A 17,740-nucleotide genomic window follows, 5' to 3' on the forward strand; every position below is an offset into this window, starting at 1 on the left:
TGACGAGTGTCCGGCCTTCGACGTCGACTGCAAATCCGCCTTCGCTTTTTGCCACACACCACGTCCCTGAGGACCAAGTGGGTGCCGCTAAAGAGGCTATACGCCAGGCGGGGATCATGATGGAGCAAGTGAAGGTGGTTTGGGAAGCCAGCCAAGCAGCTTATGACACGAGCTCAGCTCTTCAGAGCAACGTCCAGGTCAGTCGATTCACCGCTTGTTCTGTTAGGATATGCTATCTGAAGAATCTCTTTTCCGAAGATCTTTATATCTGTATGCCCACTGGGTGTGTCTATTAATCTTTTTGACGAGTGGGGGCATGCTAAGTGCACCCACTAGGTGTAGTCCCCGAGACTACGGTGGACTGCTGGCAGTCGACTGTAGTCTTTATATTGTGTTGCTTTAGCTGAACTTCTTCACTCGGTCTGGTCGGGCCATGTCGAATGGAACTATACACGGTCGGCTGAGGGCAGTCGATTTTTTTTGGTCGAACCAGTGGGGGCACGCTGAGTGCACCCACTGGGTGTAGTCCCCGAGACTACTGTCGAATGTTTTTGATTCGGCTGTAGTCTTAGAAATGCCATCATTGTCTCTTGGTTACTCGGAAGCAACTTATCTTGGATGTCTGTCGACTGATTTTTTGTAGAAATCCTGCGAACTTGTGGCTCGCTACACTGAGTTGGAGAACAAACAGATCCAGCTGAACCTTGCCTTGAAGCTTGCTCAGGAGAACTTGGAGAAGGCGAGGGACGAAGCAAAAGGTATGGTTGGTGAGCTTTTGTCGACTGTCCTTTCTTTCTGGCCGTCCTCGATGTTGATCTCACTTGCTGTTTCGCGGACAAAATGGAGGAGGCTCTGAAGAAGAAGGATCAAGACCTTGTCGAAGCGCAGAAGGAGGCCCTGAACAAAACGAAGCTTGCTGAAGAAAAACTGGCTTCAGTCGGTACTCTTGAAAAGGAAAACTCCAGGCTGAAAACTGCTCTCGACGCGGCTAATCGAGAGGCCAGCCGTCTGAAGAATGGCAATATAGCTCTGAATGACAAGGCAAGTGAACTGGCGGGGAAGAGGAATGATCTGGAGGCTTATCTCGGTGGACTCGCCAAGAAGCTGTTCGTCATGCTCGAGGGTAATTACTCCGGCCCGACTGACTTGCAGTTACCAAATCTGCGTAGAGCCACTGACTTATCCTTGAATTGTGTTTACAGAATTCTGCCAGAACTTCGAAGAGGAGACCAGTCGAGTGGAGATAGACTTGGACCCCATCAAATCTCCAGTGAAGGAGGAGGCTGCTATGAACGTGCTCCGGCTGGAATCTCATGTTGCCGGCGTTGTTGACTATCTTGCTCGGTTGAAGGTTGCGATGTCACGGATCAACACGTCACTCTGGCCTAGGACGACGCTTCAGAATGACCTTGAGTCCCTGATGACTCGACTGAATGAAGTCCCGGGGCGAGTGGCAGAATGGAAGAAATCTTCTGCTAGATGTGGCACTGACGTCGCTCTGTCTCTGGTCCGCGTCCACTGCAAGGAGGCGCGAGAAGAAAAGTTGGCCGCCATCCAAGTTGCCAATACCAGGAAGCACAACTTTCAAGACTTCATGGAGACTTTCATTGCTGCTGCCACTTGCATTGCAGACGGGATCGACTTGGACGAGTTTGTCACCCCTTCCAGTCCTCCGCATGAGGAATAAAAACTTTTATGCTTCACTTTAAATTTGCCTCGGAATGCCGAGTGGATTTTGTAACCATTAAACTCTGTCGAGATGGAGGCTCGAGTACTTTGATCTGCGGTCTAGAACCTTTGGATCTTATCTGAACTTGATTTATCGTTGAATATCTTCACTCGAAATAACTTTGTATTTGTGGTGCAACTCCGAAGGAGAAGGTAGCAGTCGATTTGCACCTCGTCGTCCTTGCGGATTGGGATGTGTTCCGTACTTAGGCGAGCACTGGGCTGCAGCTAAGCCTCTGAGTGGGAGTCTGGCTCACCACTCGGTAGGATTTTTAAACACTTAGGCGAGCACTGGGCTGCAGCTAAGCCTCCGAGTGGGAGTCTGGCTCACCACTCGGTAGGATTTTTAAACACTTAGGCGAGCACTGGGCTGCAGCTAAGCCTCCGAGTGGGAGTCTGGCTCGCCACTCGGTAGGATTTTTTTTACAAACTTAGGCGAAACGGATTCGCAGCTAAGCCACCCACTGGGGGATTTCACACGCAAACAAAAGCAACAACAATTATAGGAAAATTCATAACACTCTTGTCTTTGATAAATAGACTACAGAAGTTTTTCTTCTGACATCTCATCCGAGTGAGAATTCAAGTGTGAAAGGGGCGGAGCAGTTCTGCATTCCAAGCTCGTGGCTCATTGATCTGGCGATCGACATTGTAAAGGTGATACGCTCCATTGTGGAGGACTCTGGTGACGATGAAGGGACCTTCCCAAGTAGGAGCGAGCTTGTGTGGTTTCTGTTGATCCACTCGGAGGACCAAATCTCCTTCTTGGAAGGCTTGACTCTTCACATTTCTGGCATCGAATCGAGCAAGTCTTGCTGATAAATGGTCGATCGGATCATAGCCATTTCTCTTTCTTCTTCCAGGAGGTCGACTGCGTCTTGCCGGGCTTGTTCTGCTTCATCTTTGGTATAAAGCTCGACTTGGGGTGCATTGTGAAGTAGATCACTCGGCAGGACTGCTTCTGCTCCGTAAACCAGAAAGAACAGAGTTCTTCCAGTCGACCAATTCGGGGTAGTCCTCAATCCCCACAGAACCGACGGAAGCTCGTCGACCCAAGCGCCTGCTGCGTGCTTGAGATCACGCATCAGCCGAGGCTTTAGTCCTCTGAGAATCAGACCATTTGCCCTTTCTGCTTGTCCATTCGACTGGGGGTGGGCGACCGATGCATAGTCGACTCGTGTGCCTTGAGAGGCGCAAAAAGCTCTGAACTTGTCTGAATCAAAGTTTGACCCATTGTCGGTGATGATGCTATGCGGGACTCCATATCTGAATGTTAACTCTCTAACGAAACTGATAGCAGTGCAAGCATCAAGATTCTTGATAGGCTTAGCTTCAATCCATTTGGTAAACTTGTCGACTGCCACAAGCACATGTGTGAAACCGCTCCTGCCTGTTCTCAATGGGCCAACCATGTCCAGTCCCCAAACAGCGAAGGGCCAGACAAGTGGAATGGTCTTCAGGGCTGATGCAGGCTTGTACGACATGTTGGAGTAGAACTGGCACCCTTCACACTTGTCGACTATCTCTTTTGCCATTTCATTCGCTCTTGGCCAGTAAAATCCCGCTCGGTATGCTTTAGCCACAATGGTCCGAGAGGACGCATGATGACCACAGGTCCCCGAGTGGATATCATCAAGGATTATCTGACCTTCTTCTGGTGTTATACACTTCTGACCGACTCCAGTCGCGCTTTCTCTATACAACTGTCCCTTTATGACTGTAAAGGCCTTGGATCGACGGACGATCTGTCGAGCCTCTTCTTCGTCCTCCGGGAGTTCCTTTCTCAGGATATACGCGATGTACGGTATCGTCCAGTCAGGGGTGATTGCCAAAACTTCCATGATTAGGTCGACCACTGCCGGAATTTCAACTTCAGTCGGATCTGTGGCACTCTCTGACTGTGGGGCTTCATCTGTAAAAGGATCTTCTTGGACTGATGGCGAGTGGATGTGTTCCAAAAACACATTGCTGGGGATGGCTTCTCTCTTGGAGCCTATCTTTGCCAAATCATCAGCCGCTTGATTTTTCAGTCGGGGGATGTGATGAAGCTCTAACCCCTTGAATTTCTTCTCTAACTTTCTCACTGCATTGCAATAACCAGTCATAGCTGGACTTCTGACGTCCCATTCTTTCATCACCTGATTAACCACCAAATCTGAGTCGCCATAGACCATGAGGCGACGGACGCCGAGTGAAATGGCCATGCGCAACCCATACAAAAGTGCTTCATATTCTGCTTCGTTATTGGAGGAATCGAAGTGAATCTAGAGAACATATCTGAGCTTATCTCCTCGGGGGGAAACCAATACTACCCCAGCACCGGAACCATTCAGCATCTTAGATCCATCGAAGAACATGGTCCAGTGCTCCGAGTGAACTTGAGTCGGAAATTGCTGTTCGATCCACTCGGCGACGAAATCTGCAATTGCTTGGGACTTGATAGCTTTCTTTGCCTCAAACTTGATATCTAGGGGAAGAAGTTCAATCGCCCATTTGGCCACTCGACCAGTTGCATCTTTGTTGTGCAAAATCTCTGATAGTGGAGCGTCGCTGACGACTGTAATGGAATGATCAGAGAAGTAATGTGCAACATTCTTTGTGGTCATATAAATCCCATATACAAGCTTCTGGTAATGAGGATATCTTTGCTTTGAAGGAGTCAAAACTTCAGAAACATAATATACTGGGCGCTGAACTTTGAAGGCCTTTCCTTCTTCTTCCCACTCGACCGTAAGTACTGTACTGACAACTTGTCCTGTGGCTGCAATGTAAATCAGCAAAGGCTCCTTGCTGATTGGGGCAGCAAGCACCGGCTGGGTGGAGAGCAGAGCTTTGAGCTCTGTAAACGCTGCATCAGCTTCTGGAGTCCACTCGAACTTGTCGGACTTCTTCATCAGTTGGTAAAGAGGCAATGCCTTTTCACCGAGGCGAGAGATGAATCGACTTAAAGCGGCCAAGCATCCTGTAAGCTTCTGGACGTCATGCACATGCACAGGACGTTTCATCCGGAGTATAGTACCAATTTTTTCAGGATTGGCGTCGATTCCCCGTTCGGAAACGAGAAAACCGAGTAACTTCCCACCTGGAACTCCGAACGTGCACTTTGACGGATTGAGCTTGATATCATACCTCCTGAAGTTGGCAAAGGTTTCAGCAAGGTCAGTCAGCAGGTCGGAACCCTTCCGTGACTTGACCACAATATCATCCATGTATGCCTCCACATTCCGACTGATTTGAGTGAGCAAACACTTCTGAATCATCCTCATGAACGTGGCTCCGGCATTCTTGAGGCCGAACGACATGGTGACATAACAGAAGCACCCGAATGGAGTGGTGAAAGCTGTTTTGATCTCGTCGGGCCCGTACAGACGGATCTGATGGTACCTGAAATAGGCGTCTAGGAAAGACAAACGCTCACATCCCGCAGTCAAGTCGACTATCTGGTCGATGCGGGGGAGAGGAAAATGATCTTTCGGGCGGGCCCGATTGATATGCTTGAAATCAATGCACATGTGAAGTGAATTGTCCTTCTTGGGGACCATGACAACATTGGCGAGCCACTCGGAGTGTTAAATTTCTCGGATGAACTCCGCTGCTAAGAGCCGAGCCACCTCCTCGCCAATGGCCTTCCTCTTCTGGATGGCAGACCGTCGAAGATGTTCTTTCACAGGTTTAAATTTTGGGTCGACTCGTAGACGGTGCTCAGCCAGCCCCCTGGGAACTCCAGGCATGTCAGCAGGCTTCCAGGCGAAGATGTCCCAGTTCTCACGGAGAAACTGGATGAGCGCTTCTTCCTATTTGGAGTCGACCGTCGTTGAGATGTGAGTCGGAGCAGCGTTTGGATCGGTCGGGTGAATGTGAACTGCCTTCGTTTCATCGGACGACTGAAAAGCTGATTCTGAAGCAGGCTTCTTAGCTCGTAGCAACTCACTCGGATCTGCAGTCTTCTGATACTCTTGCAGCTCGACCACCGCCATCTGAGCGTCAGCAATCTTTGAGCCTTTCTGAAAACACTCTTCTGCTTTATTCCGATTGCCTGTAACAGTGATCACACCTTTGGGACCAGGCATCTTCAATTTGAGATACACATAACATGGTCGAGCCATGAAGCGTGTATAAGCTGGCCTGCCCAAAATAGCATGATAAGCACTTTGGAAATCCACAACTTCGAATGTCAACTTTTCCTTGCGGTAATTCTTGGAATCACCGAAAACCACATCAAGAGCAATTTGGCCGAGTGACTCGGCTTTCTTCCCAGGAATGACTCCATGGAAACTCATGTTACTGGTGCTGAGCCTGGACATCGGAATGCCCATCCCTTTCAATGTTTCTGCATACAGTATGTTCAAACCGCTGCCTCCATCCATCAGGACTTTGGTCAGTCGAGTGCCTTCGACAACTGGGTCGACCACCAGAGCTTGCCTCCCAGGGGTGGCAATGCGCGTAGGGTGATCAGACTGGTCGAATGTGATGGCAGTCTGGGACCACTTCAGATAATTGGGTGTTGCCGGAGCAACCATATTTACCTCACGGTTAATAACCTTCAGTCGACTTTTGCTCTCAACATCAGCAAAAATCATCAGGGTGGAATTGACCTGGGGGTACCCATCGTCACTATCTTCCTTGTCCTCAACTTTGTCCGACTCCTTTTCCTTGTCTTTGGACTGCTTGCCCTGAAACTGCTAGATTAGAAGCCGACACTGTCGAGTGGTATGCTTTGGGTAAATGAGTTTACCCTCTCCATCTTTCTTGGTGTGGATGTGACACGATAGATCCAAAACATCATTTCCATCTTGGTCTTTAACTTTCTTGGGGTTCCAAGGTCCTTTGGGTTTCCCTTAAATTTTCCCTGGGTTATGGTCAGGGCCTCCCCAGGAGCGGCTGGCTCGGCTTTCCGCTTCTGTTTCTGACTGGAATTTCCTCCAGTTTCCTGGGCGACTGCTTTATGCTTGCCACTCCGGAGTCGATCCTCATCTTCACCATTAGCGTATTTGGTGGCAATCTCCATCATCCGATTCAGAGACATCTCTCTGGTTCGACCGAACTTCAAATTCAATTCTCTGTACTTAACGCCTTCTTTAAAGGCACAAACTGCTTGATGATCTGGTACATTTTCAACTGTGTGATGCAATGTGATCCACCTCTAGATGTAATCCCTCAGAGCTTCATTCGGTTTCTGCACGCAAGACCGCAATTCCGTAAGGCCTGCAGGTCGCTTGCATGTTCCTTCAAATGTGGTGACAAACACTCGGGAGAGATCCTCCCAAGTGTAAATGCTGCTGGGTGCTAATTGATTCAGCCACGCTCTGGCCGAGCCTTCTAACATGAGAGGCAGGTGCTTCATGGCTACCTCATCGTTCCCACCGCCAATATGGACAGCCACTCGGTAATCTTTGAGCCAAGTATCAGGCTTGGACTCACCGGTGAACTTACTAACTCCAGTCGCCAACCTGAAGTTGGGAGGAATTACAGCGGCTCTGATGGCTTGACTGAAACACTCCAGCCCTGAAACATGTACTCTGCTACTGGTAGGCGCATCTCTGTCGTGGCCTTCTCGGTGAGCTCTATTCCTGTCGACCAAACCTTGAACGAGAATGGATCTCGCACCAAAGCCTGGTTCCCTGGGTCGACTGGAATTCTCCGCCCAACACTATGAGGGCATCTGTCCACCTGCTGTCGAGGCACATATGATCCACTCCTCGGGGGAGGCGTTGGCACTCGACGTCGATCATCACGATCGAATCGGTGATCATACTGCTCATTCCTTCTGTACTGATCACGCCGGTCTCCACGTCCCTCACGCCTCAGAGGCGATCTTGGGCTGTGAGCCGACTGGACTGTATCCGCTGCAACGGATCGACTGTGGATCCTGTTCCGTGACTGAGAAACAGCGGAATTCTGGTCTCCCGCTGCCCGGAGCAACGCTCTGATTTGTAACAAGCCTCTGCCAGCCTCTGACTGGGAGGGCTGAATCGACTCTGCTATACGGGCCGCAGCCGCCAAATTCTGAATCGGAGTACGATATACCTGCGGGGGCGGAAAGAGTTGACGTCGACTGGATTCTGGAGCCTGTTGACGCGCTCGCCTGTCGAGTATTCGCTGGAGATTCTCCAGTCGAGTGCGCTCGGCCAAGTTAGCCAAGCGCGCGTCCTCCAAGGCTCGGGCCTCGGGGGTTTCTCCAACGATAGGAGTGTGGAGTGTATCCATGTTCCGGCGGCGAAGTTCCTCCCGCTGCAACGATGTGAGAGGCTCGGGGAGATACTCCTCATGAGGACGCGACGGGTCGCCCCCATCCGCGCCTCCGTCGGCGCGGCGGAAACTGGGAGGACTGTGTGGCCCATCGATCACCAGAACCTCTGCAGCTGGGTCACTGCTGTCGCATTCGGATGCGGTCTCTGCGGAGCCAGTCGAACAGGCCGTAGAGGGATTCGTCGGGCTCGATTGCCGTGACTTGTGGGGTGGCCGACTGGCGGGCCACCGCATGCCTCACCCACCTCTGAAGCCTCGACCGACCGGAGCGCTTGCGCCGGCAAGAAACAGGGCGGGGAGATGCCACAGGAGCTGACCGATACTGGGTCGACGGCTGCCGCAGGAGGACACCACGGACGCATGCGCGAAAGTGCGTCGCCCCGCGGACGGGGAGCGCGTCGACGTCGAGTGGAGCCTCCTGAAGCCAAGCGGAGTCGTCGGCGATGAACGTGAGCATGCCGAGACGGATCTCGCGGCCCTCCACCAAAGCTCCGCTCGAAACCATGATCAAGGAGATCGGAAAAAATCGCAACTTCTCAAACTAGGCGCTAAGACTCCTAGCCCCACGGTGGGCGCCAACTGTCGAGGTTCTAACTCTGACAGTGATGTAGGGGGGTATGTATGGAGAGGCTAGATCTTAGCTATGGAGGAGTTCTAAGCACGCGAGGATTACGAGTTCAGGCCCTTTTCGGAGGAAGTAACAGCCCTACGTCTCGGTGCCCGGAGGCGGTCGACTGAATTATGTGTGTATGAATAACAGGGGTGCCAACCCTTGATACTAAGGAGGGGGGTGGCTTATATAGAGTCCGCCAGGCCCCTCCAGCCCTCAGTAATGCAAGGTTTAAAGTACACTAAGACTGGGGGTTACTGGTAACGCCCCTAATAAAGTGCTATGATGACCATAAAAGCTACTTAATGACCGACCATTTGCGTGCAGGGTGACTTTAGATCTCCTGGCAGTCGAGTGGTTGGAATTTGGTCGAGTGATTGCTTCGTGGTCGAGTGTCTTGAATCTGTCGAGTGGGATACCTCCAAGTCGATTGAAAGGTGACTTCTTCTAGGGATGTCCTTGGGTAGGGTACTTAGGACAGGTCCATGTCCCTATCCTAGGTACATAGCTTCATCACCTGGCGCACTCTATATAAGCCACCCCCCCTCCGAGACAAGGGTTCGCACCTCTGTAACTCATACACGCATAATCTAGTCGACCGCCTCCGGGCTCCGAGACGTAGGGCTATTACTTCCTCCGAGAAGGGCCTGAACTCGTAAACCTTGCGTGCTTACAACTTCTCCACAGCTAAGATCCTGCCTCTCCATACGTACCCCCCTACATCACTGTCAGGCTTAGAACCACGACAGTTGGCGCCCACCGTGGGTAGGTGTTTTAGCGTTTTGTTGGAGGAGCTGCGATCTTTTCTGACCCGAATCATCATGGTTTTCGACGGAGTTTTGGTGGAGGGCCGCGAGATCCGTCTCGGCGCACTCACGTTCATCGCCGACGACTCCGCCTGGCTTCAGGAGGCTCCGCTCGACGTGGACGCACTCCCTGTCCGCGGGGCAACGCACTTTCGCGCGTGCGTCCACGGCGTTCTCCTGGGGCAACCGTCGACCCCTTACCGGTCGGTTCCTGTGCTGTCCTCCCTCCCCGTTTCCCGCCGGCGCAAGCGCTCCGGTCGGTCAAGACTTCAGCGGTGGGTGAGACACGCGGTGGCCCGTCAGTCGGCCATCCCTCAAGTCGTGGCGATCGAGCCCGACGAATCCCTCTACGGCCTGTTCAATCTGTCGACTGGCTCCGCAGAGACCGCATCCGAGTGCGGTAGCAGCGATTCGGCGGCAGAGGTTCTGATGGCCGATGGACCACCCAGTCCTCCCGGTTTTCCCCGCACCGACGGAGGCACGGGCGGAGGCGACCCGTCGCGTCCCCATGAGGAATATCTTTCCGAGCCTCTCACGTCGCTGCAGAGGGAAGAACTTCGCCGCCGGAACATGGATGCACTACACACCCCTATCTTTGGAGAAACCCCCGAGGCTCGCGCCTTGGAGGACACGCGCCTGGCAAATTTGGCCGAGCGTGCTCGACTGGAAAACCTCCAGCGAGCACTCGACAAGCGGACGCGACAACGGGTTCCCGAATCCAGTCGACGTCAGCTTTTCCCGCCCCCGCAGGTATATCGAACTCTGATTCAGAATTTAGCAGCTGCAGCCCGCATAGCGGAGTCGATTCAGCCTTCCCAGTCGGAGGCTGGCAGAGGCTTGCTGCAGATCAGAGCGTTGCTCTAGGCAGTAGGAGATCAGAATTCCGATGTTTCTCAGTCGCGGAATAGGATTCATAGCAGATCCGTTGCCACGGACACAGTCCAGTCGGCTCACAGCCCGAGATCGCCCCCGAAGCGTGAGGGACGTGGGGACCGGCGTGACCAGTATGGGAACCATGAACAGTATGAACACCGAGTCGGTCGTGACAGTCGGCGTCGAGTGCCCACGCCTCCCCCGAGGAGTGGGTCATATGTGCCTCGCTAGCAGGATGACAGGCGCACTCATAGTGGTGGGCGAAGGGTTTCAGTCGACCCCAGAGGGCCAGGCTTTGACGCGAGATCCATTCTCGTCCAAGGTTTGGTCGACCGGAATAGGGCTCACCGAGAAGGTCACGACAGAGATGCCCCTACCAACAGCGGAGTGCATGTATCGGGGCCAGAGTGCTTTAGTCAAGCCATCAGGGCCACTGTGATTCCTCCCAACTTCAGGTTGGCGACCGGAGTCAGTAAGTTCACTGGCGAGTCCAAGCCCGATACTTGGCTTGAAGATTACCGAGTGGTCGTCCAGATCGGCGGCGGCAATGATGAAGTGGCCATGAAGCACCTGCCTCTCATGTTAGAGGGCTCGGCCAGAGCATGGCTAAACCAGTTGGCGCCTAGCAGCATTTACACTTGGGAGGATCTCTCTCGAGTGTTCGTCACCACATTCGAAGGCACGTGCAAGCGACCGGCAGGGCTGACGGAACTGCGGTCTTGTGTACAGAAACCAAATGAAACTTTGAGGGATTACATCCAGAGGTGGATCACGTTACATCACTCGGTGGAGAATGTGCCTGACCACCAAGCGGTTTGTGCTTTCAAGGAGGGCGTCAAGTACAGAGAACTGAGCTTGAAATTCGGTCGAACCGGAGAGATGTCCCTGAATCGGATGATGGAGATTGCCACCAAGTACGCTAATGGTGAAGATGAGGATCGACTCCGGAGCGGCAAGCTGAAGTCAGTCGCCCAAGAAACCGGAGGGAATTCCAATCAGAAACAGAAGCGGAAAGCCGAGCCAGCTGCTCCCGGGGAAGCCTTGGCCGTAACTCAGGGAAAGTTTAAAGGGAAACCTAAAGGGCCTTGGAACCCCAAAAAGGTTAAAGACCAGGACGGAAATGATGTGTTGGACTTGCCATGTCTCGTCCACACGAAGAAAGATGAAGAGGGTAATTTCATTTACCCGAAACATACCACTCGACAGTGTCGACTCTTGATCCAACAGTTCCAGGGTAAGCAACCCAAGGGCAAAGAAAAGGAGTCGGACAAAGTCGAGGACAAAGAGGACAGTGACGATGGATACCCTCAAGTCAATTCCACCTTGGTGATTTTTGCTGATGTTGAGAGCAAAAGTCGACTGAAGGTTATTAACCGTGAGGTAAATATGGTTGCTCCGGCAACACCCAATTATCTGAAGTGGTCCCAGACTGCCATCACATTCGACCAGTCTGATCACCCTACGCGCATTGCCACCCCTGGGAGGCAAGCTCTGGTGGTCGACCCAGTTGTCGAAGGCACTCGACTGACCAAAGTCCTGATGGATGGAGGCAGCGGTTTGAACATACTGTATGCAGAAACATTGAAAGGGATGGGCATTCCGATGTCCAGGCTCAGCACCAGTAACATGAGTTTCCATGGAGTCATTCCTAGGAAGAAAGCCGAGTCACTCGGCCAGATTGCCCTTGATGTGGTTTTTGGTGATTCCAAGAATTACCGCAAGGAAAAGTTGACATTCGAAGTTGTGGATTTCCAAAGTGCTTATCATGCTATTTTGGGCAGGCCAGCTTATACACGCTTCATGGCTCGACCATGTTATGTGTATCTCAAATTGAAGATGCCTGGTCCCAAAGGTGTGATCACTGTTACAGGCAATCGGAATAAAGCAGAAGAGTGTTTTCAGAAAGGCTCAAAGATTGCTGACGCTCAGATGGCGGTGGTCGAGCTGCAAGAGTCAGAAGACTGCAGATCCGAGTGAGTTGCTACGAGCTAAGAAGCCTGCTTCAGAATCAGCTTTTCAGTCGTCCGATGAAACGAAGGCAGTTCACATTCACCCGACCGATCCAAACGCTGCTCCGACTCACATCTCAACGACGGTCGACTCCAAATAGGAAGAAGCGCTCATCCAGTTTCTCCGTGAGAACTGGGACATCTTCGCCTGGAAGCCTGCTGACATGCCGGGTGTTCCCAGGGGGCTGGCTGAGCACCGTCTAAGAGTCGACTCAAAAGTAAAACCTGTGAAAGAACATCTTCGACGGTCTGCCATCCAGAAGAGAAAGGCCATTGGCGAGGAGGTGGCTCGGCTCTTAGCAGCGGAGTTCATCCGAGAAATTTAACACTCCGAGTGGCTCGCCAATGTTGTCATGGTCCCCAAGAAGGACAATTCACTTCACATGTGCATTGATTTCAAGCATATCAATCGGGCCTGCCCGAAAGATCATTTTCCTCTCCCCCGCATCGACCAGATAGTCGACTCGACTGCGGGATGTGAGCAACTGTCTTTTCTAGACACCTATTACGGGTACCATCAGATCCGTCTGTATGGACCTGATGAGATTAAAACAGCTTTCATCACCCCATTCGGGTGCTTCTGCTATGTTAGCATGCCATTCGGCCTCCAGAATGCCGGAGCCACGTTCATGAGGATGATTCAGAAGTGTTTACTCACCCAAATCACTCGGAATGTGGAGGCATACATGGATGATATTGTGGTTAAGTCACGGAAGGGTTCCGACCTGCTAACTGACCTTGCTGAAACCTTTGCCAACCTCAGGAGGTATGATATCAAGCTCAATCCATCAAAGTGCACATTCGGAGTTCCAGGCGGAAAGCTACTCGGTTTTCTCATTTCCGAACGGGGAATCGACGCCAATCCTGAAAAAAATGGTACTATACTCCGGATGAAGCGTCCTGTGCGTGTGCATGACGTCCAGAAGCTTACAGGTTGCTTGGCCGTTTTGAGTCGATTCATCTCTCGTCTCGGTGAAAAGGCATTGCCTCTTTACCGACTGATGAAGAAGTCTGACAAGTTCGAGTGTACTCCGGAAGCAGATGCAGCATTTGCAGAGCACAAAGCTCTGCTCTCCACCTAGCCGGTGCTTGCTGCCCCAATCAGCAAGGAGCCTTTACTGCTTTACATTGCAACCACAGGACAAGTTGTCAGTACAGTACTTACGGTCGAGCGGGAAGAAGAAGGAAAGGCCTTCAAAGTTCAGCGCCCAGTATATTATATTTCTGAAGTCTTGACCCCATCGAAGCAAAGATACCCTCATTAACAGAAGCTCGTATATGGGATTTACATGACTACAAAGAAAGTTGTCCACTACTTCTCTGCTCATTCCATTATAGTCGTCAGCGACGCTCCGTTGTCAGAGATCTTGCACAACAGAGATGCAACTGGTCGAGTGGCCAAATGGGCGATTGAACTTCTTCCCCTAGATATCAAGTTTGAGGCAAAGAAAGCTATCAAGTCCCAAGCAATTGCAGATTTCATCGCCGAGTGGATTGAACAGCAACTTCCGACTCAAGTTCACTCGGAGCACTGGACCATGTTCTTCGATGGATCTAAGATGCTGAATGGTTTCGGTGCTGGGGTAGTATTGGTTTCCCCCCGAGGAGATAAGCTCAGATATGTTCTCCAGATTCACTTTGATTCCTCCAATAATGAAGCAGAATATGAAGCACTTTTGTATGGGTTGCGCATGGCCATTTCACTCGGTGTCCGTCGCCTCATGGTCTATGGCGACTCAGATTTGGTGGTTAATCAGGTGATGAAGGAGTGGGACGTCAGAAGTCCAGCTATGACCGGTTATTGTAATGCAGTAAGAAAGTTAGAGAAGAAATTCGAGGGGTTAGAGCTTCATCACATCCCCCGACTGAAAAATCAAGCAGCTGATGATTTGGCAAAGATAGGCTCCAAGAGAGAAGCCATCCCCAGCAATGTGTTTTTGGAACACATCCACTCGCCGTCAGTCCAAGAAGATCCTTTTACAGATGAAGTCCCGCAGCCAAAGAGTGCCACGGATCCGACTGAAGTCGAAATTCCAGCGGTGGTCGACCTAATCATGGAAGTCTTGGCAATCACCCCCGACTGGACGATACCGTACATCGCGTATATCCTGAGGAAGGAACTCCCGGATGACGAGGAAGAGGCTCAACAGATCGTCCGTCGATCCAAGGCCTTCACAGTCATAAAGGGACAGTTGTATAGAGAAAGAAGGTCAGATAATCCTTGATGAGATCCACTCGGGGACCTGTGGTCACCATGCGTCCTCTCGGACCATTGTGGCTAAAGCATACCGAGCGGGTTTTTACTGGCCAAGAGCAAATGAAATGGCAAAAGAGATAGTCGACAAGTGTGAAGGGTGCCAGTTCTACTCCAACATGTCGCACAAACCCGCATCAGCCCTGAAGACCATTCCACTCGTCTGGCCCTTCGCTGTTTGGGGGTTGGATATGGTTGGTCCATTGAGAACAGGCAGGAGCGGTTTCACACATGTGCTTGTGGTAGTCGACAAGTTTACCAAATGGATTGAAGCCAAGCCTATCAAGAATCTTGATGCTTGCACTGCCATCAGTTTCGTCAGGGAGTTAACATTCAGATATGGGGTCCCACATAGCATCATCACTGACAATGGGTCAAACTTTGATTCAGACAAGTTCAGAGCTTTTTGCGCCTGTCAAGGCACACGAGTCGACTACGCATCGGTCGCCCACCCCCAATCGAATGGGCAAGCAGAAAGGGCAAATGGTCTGATTCTCAAAGGACTAAAACCTCAGCTGATGCGTGATATCAAGCACGCAGCAGGTGCATGGGTCGACGAGCTTCCGTCGGTTCTGTGGGGATTGAGGACCACCCCGAATAGGTCGACTGGAAGAACCCCGTTCTTTCTGGTTTACGGAGTGGAAGCAGTCCTGCCGAGTGATCTACTTCACAATGCACCCCGAGTCGAGCTTTACACCAAAGATGAAGCAGAACAAGCCCGGCAAGACGCAGTCGACCTCCTGGAAGAAGAAAGAGAAATGGCTATGATCCGATCGACCATTTATCAGCAAGACTTACGTCGGTTCCATGCCAGAAATGTGAAGAGTCGAGCCTTCCAAGAAGGAGATTTAGTCCTCCGAGTGGATCAATAGAAACCACACAAGCTCGCTCCTACTTGGGAAGGCCCCTTCATCGTCACCAAAGTCCTCCGCAATGGAGAGTATCATCTTTACAATGTCGATCGCCAGATCGATGAGCCACGAGCCTGGAATGCGGAGCTACTCCGCCCCTTTTATACCTAAATTCTCACTCGGATGAGATGTAATAAGAAAAACTCCTGTAGTTTACGGGGGCTTAGCTGCAGTCCAGTACTCGCCTAAGTTTCTCACTCAGAGACTTAGCTGCAGTCAGGCACTCGCCTAAATTTGAAAAAATCCTACCGAGTGGAGAGCAATCCTCCCACTCGGGGCTTAGCTGCAGTCCAGTACTCGCCTAAGTTATCCCACTCAGAGACTTAGCTGCAGTCAGGCACTCGCCTAAGTTTGAAAAAATCCTACCGAGTGGAGAGCAATCCTCCCACTCGGGGGCTTAGCTGCAGTCCAGTAATCACCTAAGTTCTCCCACCTAGAGACTTAGCTGCAGTCAGGCACTCGCCTAAGTTTGAAAAAACCCTACCGAGTGGAGAGCAATCCTCCCACTCGGGGGCTTAGCTGCAGTCCAGTACGCCTAAGTTCTCCCACTAGAGACTTAGCTGCAGTCAGGCACTCGCCTAAGTTTGAAAAAATCCTACCGAGTGGAGAGCAATCCTCCCACTCGGGGGCTTAGCTGCAGTCCAGTACTCGCCTAAGTTCTCCACTTAGAGACTTAGCTGCAGTCAGGCACTCGCCTAAGTTTGAAAAAATCCTACCGAGTGGAGAGCAATCCTCCCACTCGGGGGCTTAGCTGCAGTCCAGTACTCGCCTAAGTTCTCCCACTAGAGACTTAGCTGCAGGCACTCGCCTAAGTTTGAAAAAATCCTACCGAGTGGAGAGCAATCCTCCCACTCGGGGGCTTAGCTGCAGTCCAGTACTCGCCTAAGTTCTCCCACCTTAGAGACTTAGCTGCAGTCAGGCACTCGCCTAAGTTTGAAAAAACCCTACCGAGTGGAGAGCAATCCTCCCACAGTAACAGGGTGTGGGTCGACCGCCGCCCGCCCCTAGGGAGCTTCGCCACAAATACAAGGCATGGGTCGACTACTTCCCCCTCCTTCGGAGCTGTGCTGCGAATACAGAAAGTTGTCTCGAATAAAGGTTGGGTTCACTCAGTAGGAGATTCATAAAGATATTCAACGGTAAACCAAGTTCAGATAAAATCCTAAAGGTTCTGGATCACGGATCGAGGTACCGGGCATGCGACCCGAAAAAGTTTAACGGTTACAAAAACCACTCGGCATTCCGAGGCAAATTTAAGGTGGGACATAAGAGTTTGTTCACTCCGCGGGAGGAGGGCTGGCAGGCTCGACGAACTCATCCAGGTCGACGCCGTCGGCTATCCGAGTGGCTGCAGCGATGAAAGTCTCCATAAAGGTTCGGAAGTCATGCTTCTGGGTGTTGGAGACCTTGATTGCTGCCAGCTTGTCTTGTCGCACCTCCTTGCAGTGGACACGAACCAAAGACAGAGCCACATCAGTGCCGCACCGAGCAGAAGACTTCTTCCACTCCTGCACTCGGTCAGGGATTCCGCTAAGACGAGTCATCAAAGACTCGAGATCATTTTGGAGCGTAGCCTCTGGCCAAAGTGCCGGGTCGATCCGTGACATGGCGAACTTTAGTCGAGCCAAGTAGTCCACGGCACCGTCAATGCGAGATTCCAGTCGGAGCAAATTCATGGCAGCTTCATCTTTCACGGGAGAGTTGATTGGATCCAAACCTGGTTCGATCCGCCCAGTCTCCTCTTCAAAGTTCTGGCAAAACTCTGCATTCACGATCCAAGGATAAGTCAATTTTCATACACTAAGTCGACACAAAAAAATCAGTCGGAACTAAATGTGCACCTTCAAGCTTGATATACAACTTCTTGGCAAGGCTCCTCAAGTAGCTCTCCAGATCGTCCCTCCTGCGAGCAATGCCTTCCATCTTTTCGTTCAGGTTGAGGTTATCCTTCTTCCAGCGTGTACACTCCCTGTTGGCTTCATTCAGAGCGGTCTTCAGCCTGGTATTCTCTTCTTCTAACTGGCCGACCGAAGCCAGCTTCTATTCGGCCAGAGCGGTCTTGTCGTCAGCCTCCTTACGGGCAGCAGCCAAGTCCTGATCCTTTTTCACCAGAGCTTCTCTCAGTTTTTCTGCAAAGAAATGATGATTGATTCGGAAATAGCAGAAGGGTACTCAAGCCTAAAACTAACCAGTCGACAAAATAGTCTTACGTGCGGCGCCGTCTCTGGCCTTTTGCAGCTCTGTCCTGGCCAGCTCCAGATCAAGGTTCAGTTGAATCTGCTGCTTCTCCAAGTCAGCAA

This window comes from Triticum urartu, chromosome 2, assembly GCF_003073215.2.
Source record: "Triticum urartu cultivar G1812 chromosome 2, Tu2.1, whole genome shotgun sequence".
In the NCBI taxonomy this organism is placed as follows: Eukaryota; Viridiplantae; Streptophyta; class Magnoliopsida; order Poales; family Poaceae; genus Triticum; species Triticum urartu.